This window comes from Poecilia reticulata, linkage group LG5, assembly GCF_000633615.1.
Source record: "Poecilia reticulata strain Guanapo linkage group LG5, Guppy_female_1.0+MT, whole genome shotgun sequence".
NCBI lineage: Eukaryota > Metazoa > Chordata > Actinopteri > Cyprinodontiformes > Poeciliidae > Poecilia > Poecilia reticulata.
Window position 1 is genome coordinate 26,140,894 of NC_024335.1, and position 8,055 is coordinate 26,148,948.

The following is an 8,055-nucleotide window of genomic DNA, read 5'->3' on the forward strand; positions in this document are numbered from 1 at the left end:
ACTGCGCAGAACCCTCAAGCTCCCAGGCCTCTAGTAGAGGACCCGAGCTCAGAGGATGAAACAGACCACCCGCGGAGGGTGAGAAGGGAATTTTTTTTTTTTTAATATATATATGATTTTGGCCCGCTTTTGCTTTGATTCAGTCACGTTGTAGTGATTTAGAGCTTGTAGACTTTGTTTAAGACAGTGCCACAGCATTTCAATAAGATTCAAGTCTGGACTCCAATTAATTCAGTCTGTCGTCTCTTTTGTTGGTCTTTTGGTCATGGACTTGTTCGTGTGCTTTGGGTCACTGTCCTGCTGGAAACCAAACTGCTCTTAATCTTAAGGTTCCAACCTGATAGCTGGACGTTCTCCTTCAGGATGTACTGCTGAATAGCAGAGTTCATGGTTCCATCAATTATAACATGATGCTATAATGACCAACCATCACACCACTATGCTTAACTGCTGATATTATAATGTTCTTTGTAAGACTCACCTTACAAAGGTTCCTTTTTTTGTCTCCTCGGTGAGCAGAATATTTCCCAGTTTTGTGGATCAGCAATCAGATATTTTTGGACTGCAGTGGCTTTGACTTTTGTTTGGTCCAGTCCTTTTCTTAACTTAACTTATGAACACTGGTCTTCACTGAAGCAAGATGCTGTTTTGGGTTTCTTTGTGACCACCTTGATGCATTGTTGATGCACTTTGGAGTAGTTTTGGTAGGTTAGCAACTCCCTGGAAGGTGGGCTACTTTTCAATGTTTTCTCTATTGTTGATGATGACACACTGTGTTTCCCTGGAATCCTAAGGCCTTTTGTTTCCCATCTATTCCTGAATTTCTTTAGCTTTCTGACAGAATATTTTAGCTTACTTCATTCTTTTTAGCTGATTTCTTGATTGTACAGGTCTGGTTGTGATTGGAGAAACTGAACCAGTAATACTGGATAATCAGAGTTAAAAAATTGATTATCAACAGGGGATAAATAGATTTTTACACAGGCCCAGGTTGATTTGGACAACTTGCTATAATAAATGAAATCTTCACAAAATCATTATTCTGAATTTACTCTGGTCATGTTTGACTAATATTTGAACTATTCAAGGTTAAATACTTTTTTCATAGCACTGTATAAAAATAAACTTCAGCAATATACATGAAGTCACTGTTTAAGCTTATTTCTATTACCAATGATTTAAGATTTTATTTCCATTCGAATGTATATTTAGCATTCAAAAAATTGCTAGACACAAATATCTGTAGGTTTTCTTCTAATGGTGTAGTTACCAGGCACATTTGTGGTAAGCTTAAGAAAACATTAATAGCATCCAGTTTACCATCCAATAAAGGTTCCTTATTGTTTGGATGCTCTTCATGCAGGTTCCAGTGCCTCAAACACTTTCTGCTCAACATTATAGTCTTTATGAAGAATTGCCTGCTTGTCTGCTTTGATTTACTTTTTTTAATATGCAATCTCTTTACTTAACCCTATTAGAAGGATGATTTATAGACATGTTATTGAAAAAAACTCAGGAAGAATATTGTTACCTCAGAATGATAAAAGTAAGAATGTATGTTATAACCTTAGGGTGTTGGTAGCGAGCTTTACGGAGCAAGATGGTGAAAGAAAACAGAGCCGTGGCTAAAAAACTTCAGGGAAACCACAAACGTTCAATGCCTTCAATAATATAAAACGTCAGCATGCTCGCACAATTGCACACGTAGGCAAACACAATCCCATCCGTTTTATTGCTCTGGGAAACTTGAAGTTTTCTCACCAAGGCCCGAAATGTTGAATGTAATTCAGATATTTTTTTTAAGGACAATACATGCCATAATGTACATCAGTGATGTTTTTTTGTTTTTTTTAGATATATAAAACATATTTTCTTTGTGTATAGCTGTAATTCTCCTATAGGTTTTGGTGGAAAAATTAATGCTATGTTAAGTGTTAGTGTAGTTAGTGTTAGGAAAAAGGTTTTGCAAACCAACTGTCAAAACAAAGCACTCCTTGTTAAAAAATAAAAATAAAAAATCATATATCAACACTTACATCATGTTGGAATGCTTGCTACATGTCTTAATTAAAAGTCTGCAGTTCACTGTAATTATTTTTTTTTATTTTTCAAATCTGAATCAAAATCCATAAAAAAATGTTTGAGAAGATGTTGCTCTAGAAGTTATTTGGTGATATTATCTTGCTTTCTCCTTAAACACTCAGACATCAAAAGAAACGCAAGTGTAGAAACTCTGCCGTTTTTTAAAAACCAAACTTGTGTTAAAATGTCACAAACAAATCCTCCTTAAACAAAGGCTCTGTACTATTTCTAAGAAAAAAATACAGATGTTAATAACGGATGAAAGCAACTTGACTAGACTTTTATAAATTTGAAGCGCTTAGCTGAAAGGACTATACGCTCTTCAGTGCCACATGAACTGCATGTTTTATAGTAGAATATGCACAGCAGCAATTATTTCACATTTTTTGTTTCTCTGATGCAGAGAAGGATGTGGAGTCAAATCTGAACTTCTGTGTTACCTTTTAAACTCACTCGTCATCATTTCTTGTACATTCTCCTAAACTGTTTCTACCTCACTTTTAAGACATTGTACATGGAAGTATTTATTTCATGTCATTTTTAGATGCCTGCATAAAGAGCAATGTTTTTTGCTGTTGACCTGTTTAAGTCTACCTCACTGCCGACTGTTCTGTCATGTTCTATCAGATGAAAATACACAAAAACAAATCATGCTCGACTTTCTTTGTCTTTTGTCTTTCAAAACAAAAAGGAGTTTGGTTCATTCATACAACTTATTTTGTGATATAAAAGGATTTTACAGTGTTTCTCTTCCTTGATTTTTTTTTTATCTAACTAATCACCGAGCTAGCTAGCACAACTTGATAGTTAACAATTTTGATAGCAAAGTTTAAATAATACCAACACTTCTGAAAAACTCACTAATTCATCTGTTATTTTCTTCTACAACTCACATGATGGAACTCCAATGCTGACATGCACAGTGTCAAAATATTCATAAGCCTTTCTCCCATCTGTCTGTCAGTCAGGACTACTAAAATAATTTAGATTTTCCATAGAGAGAAAGATTTTCTTTCTTCAAAGTTAGATGTTTTACTCAGGTTTGGATAGGGCGGATAAAGATGTCACAGTTTTGTAGCCTGGATTATATACAATTATACAGGTACATTTAAAAAATATTAATTTGAATATTTTTTGCCACTCATTTCAGAAAGTAAAACTTACATATTATATAGAGACACATGGGGGGAAATATTTCAAGCCTTTATTTCAGTCGTTTTGATAATTACGTCTTACGGATGATTAAAGGCCATAATTCAGCATCTCTACAACATAGAATAACACATAAGATAAAAAAAAAGATATTGTATGAAAAGTATGTTCATGTTTATAGTCTCAATTCCTGACTTTTGCATAAATCACTGCTCAATTCAGCAGTAATTCATGCAAAAGGAGGTAAAATGTCTTACTCTCCACTCTTCCTCCAGACTCTGGGATCTTGATTTCCAAATTACCTCTGAACTTTGCTTTCATCTGAAAAGAGGACTTTGGACCACAGAGCAGCGGTACCACACTCTCTCCTCAGTCCCAGTAAGACACCGATGTCTCTGGTTCAGGAGTAGTTTGGCACGAGGAAGTTGACATTATATTAATTATATATAATGCAGTCATTACAACTTGGAGTGAACATTCAAGGAGATATACCAAAGTAAAAAGAAAGTTTTCCAAATGGCTCCATGTGAAGAAGTAGTGTCCTCCTTATTCTACATAAATAGAAACTGTGGGACTCCAGTGATCCACAGTGAAAGACATTATCTACAAATGGAGAAAGCAACAGAGGTGAACCATCGAACAAAAGAGCACATTGATGACTTACCCAGAAGGTTATAAAAGAACCCAAAACAACATCAAAATCATTGCCAATCCTTCCTGCCTCATAGTCAGCAATAAAACATCAACCGGATAAAAACGTCATCTGTGAAGATGTCTAAGGCAAAAAAAAAAAAAACATTGTTGTCCTAAAAGAACAGGTCAGGGATGAAGCTGTGGAGAAATTTAAACCAGAAATATGTCATAAAACAATAAACCAAAATTCTGAACATATCCTACGTTCAGGATCAAAGAGTTGTTATACTCTTTCATCCAAAAATGGAAAGAGTATGACACAACTTGAAACCTAATCTGGCAGCCTGCTAAGATGGGTGAGAGAGTCAGCCAAAAGATGAAACTATGCAGTCAGAGCTAGACTCATAGGAATGGTTTAGATCCAAGCAGAGGGTTGTACATTAACAAGAAACCAAACTGATCAAAGTAAATGTTGAATTTTCATTGTTTCTTCTTGCATAGAAGAAACAAACCTTTTCAGAAGAGGACGTCAAACACGGAGTCCGTAACATCTATTGATTTGTTGCTTCAGGATTTAGATGCCGAACAGAAAACCTGCCATAAGTTTGTGACTTTAAACTCAAGTGCACTGATCCAAAACTACCCAGAAAGATCAAGAATGAATGAATGAATCAAAACCATTCTGCAAAAAAGAACGAAGCCAAACGTTACTCAAGAGACTCATCGCACGTTTTGACAAAAAATTTGACGGCAGTTGTTGCTTGCAAGGGTGAAAGAATCGGTTAATAAGTTACTTTATCATTTAAAAACAGCATTCACGTTTACTTAAATTATTGCTGTCAAATATTAAAATTTGTTGGATGACCTGCAACATCAGAAGGGGACAAATATTTGTCACAGTACTGCATGTAGGTGTTTTTTTAGTGACTTAGTTCCTTGTAGTTCACTAGAGGGCGGTAGAGAGCTGTAAGAAATAACCGGTTTATTATTATGTCTGCTTTATTACCGCAGACGTAATAAAGCAGTCTACAGTAGAGTTGCAGTTTGAGCAAGTAAGCTGTAGAAATGCAAATTAATTTAAAAACTAGTATGGCATATTTTGTCATAATTAATGCAAGTAATGAAAAGCTGTTGTATCAAGACTCAGCAGGAGTTTTTATGTGGGGCAGCAGTTGAATTGATCTACAAATATCCCCAGAGGTGGGATAAAATGCGAAATTCAGACGGGACAGGATCTGACTCACTTTGTGATCACATTGTAGAGACTTAAAAAAAATCAATAAGTTCATGAAAGTATTTGCTTATTTTGCTCTGTATTTTGTAATATGTAACATACTGTACATTAAGACAGAAGCCATGCTCCTCTGTTGCACGCAGGGAGGGACTTTGGTCAGAAAGGAAAATGGCTGTTCTGTGCTTATTTAAAGGAAACCACCTGACCGAGTCAGTTGATCATGACTCAGATTACACCAATTCCCCGAAGAACATCCTCCATCTCTGAATGCCCCCCTTACATAAACACACAGTCTACCTCTACACTTCTCAGATCTGCTGCCCAGCAGATCTCACCAACGACCCACTTAATCGATGGCCTATACCTCTGTCCTACATTCAGGTAGGTTTTTAAAAAGACAGAACCTTACCAAGGACAGAAATAAAACCAGAATGGTTTAGAGTAGATATACATGTAAAGAAAAACAACAGATTTATGCAATTATCAAAGAAAGAAATTCATTTTTATGTGACTCTTAATGATGTGATGTGAGTCGAATCAAACAGCTGGATCATTGGTAACAGGCAGCTGAAGGTTAAACCCTTAGCAGAGCATTTGCTTTTGACTGCGTGAGCCTGTGTTCATTGTTCTCATTTACGTTCCTTCTCCCTGAAGTGGCTGCCTCTCCCTCTGATTTGCTCGCTGTGGGTAAGTAGGTGCTTTACAGTGCACTGTACAGTCTGAGCCTGTTGGGAACATGCTGCTGACTCAGCCCAGGCCACTGCATTCATCTATCTGCACTGCAGTGCTCTCCCTCTCCCTTTCTGCTTACCCCCTTCGCACTGCTCCCTCATTCAGTGCTCCACACAAACACACAACACAAGGTGGCGAGAGACACCCATGCACACACACGCACACACACATGCACACCCCCGCACACACACACGCACACACACGCGCACACACACCAGCACAGTTTTGGTGCACAAGAATCTGAAAAGTGTGGTGTGTAAGGCGTTTGGCCCCTATTAATTGTAGCTATCCACCATTTGCTGCAGCTATTGCTACATGTTTTTTTTTCCAGTTTCTCCTACTCAGAGTCTGTAAGCCAAAATAGCTCAAGCTCAGTCAGATTGGATGGAGAGCATAATTTTTCAGGTTTTCCCAGAAGATTAGAAATGATTTAAGGTGTGGGCTTTGACTGGACCCTTCATTCCTATGTGCATAGCTCTGACTGTATGGTTACATCTTTTGGCTGACTCTCTCATCAGTATCCATCTTAGCAGGCTGTCAGTTTAGGTTTCAAGTTGTGTCATACTCTTTCCATTTTTGAATGAAAGAGTACGACACAACTCTTTCATCCTGAACGTAGAATATGTTCAGAGTTTTGGTTTATTGTTTTATGACATATTTCTGCTTTAAACTTCTCTGCAACTTCATCTCTGACCTGTCTGCTGTGTTCCTTGATCTTCATGATGTTTGCTCTCTAATATTCTCTAACAAACCTCTGAATCCTGGAATTATGTTGAGATTAATTTGAAACCTTTTTAAGAAAATTAATTGCATTGAGTTAAGTGAACTGAATACAAATGTTCGCCACATTTATATTTTTGTTAAAAATTAAAAAACATTACAGTCCTTCCACTTCACAATGATGCACTACTGCATCTCTATCACATAAAATCCCAAAGAGGAAGATTTTTACACCCAAAAACGACACGGGCCACACAGATAACTGGAAGGCTGCTTTATTGTTTGGAAATAGGTTCGTGCTCAAATGAAGACATTCTTTCACCGATTTCTCACTTAATTGTCCCATGTGGTGTGCAACATATACCCTCTTTCTTGACTGTAACAGTGGAAAGAAATGACAGTCAAAAGTTGTTCTTTTTTTTTTCTTTTTAGTTAAGCTATTTTCAAAGAGAAGAAATTCATCTCAGTCATGCTACAAAACAATGGCCTCATATACTGATTGATAAACCAACCTCTGAAAAAAAAAATAAGAAGAAAAGAAAACAGAAGTGTAAAACAGAAGGCAAGCTGTTGTCTCCCCGGCTGACGAGCCAGCAACACAACAAAACACAGAGAGAGAGAGAGCACTTCCTACAAGACTCTACACGATGTTAGTCCAGACAGTCTACGCTATAGGTGGTGAGTTTTCAGTTCGCTTCGAACTCAACATGTCGTCATGCTCCGCTTTTGATTCGCTCTGAGGGTGATCTTCGTTGCAGGATTTTATCGATAGAAAGCTAAAAAGGCACGTGCCGTTAAGATATTGCACCATAAACAAACATTACAGACAGTTAAGACAACTAATCCTTAAATTGTTAGATATACCTTATTAAAAGTGTCAGCAAAAAATCAAGGATCGACTCTAAGCTGCAGCAAATGTGTTTAAGGTTAAGGGTGGGGGCACATGACGGGTTAGGGGCTGCAGCAAGCAATTGAAGTGATCTGGTTAAACAGCAGTTGCCTACAAAAAGGCCAAAATGAGTGTCTGTCTGTGGTGTGTGTGTGTGCCATTTTGCATCTGTGTACACAAAGTGGGGAAACTATAGGGGCAAGACATCTTCACACACGTACAAAAAAAAGAGAGAGGAGCGTGTGTGTGTGTGTGTGTGTGTGTAGGGGAGGTTAATGGGGCTTGGTATGCTGGTAGTGCAATCCTCTCACCAAGGCAGGCTCCACAATTCTCAGCAAGCAGCCAGTACAACATCATGCATTGTAGGCCGATACTCGATACTGGGGAAAGTCCCGGGCAGGCCAGACTTTACGAAATTCTCTGAGCGTACCGCACAAAGAAAGAAGCGGGATCACTTACACTCAGTGGATCTGATGTCACCTCAATGAGAGTGGACAGGAGAGTTGAGTTACAGACATGGTTCTAACGTATTTATATATAGATACCTATACACATATATATACATATATACTTTATATATACATACACATATATATATATATATATATATATA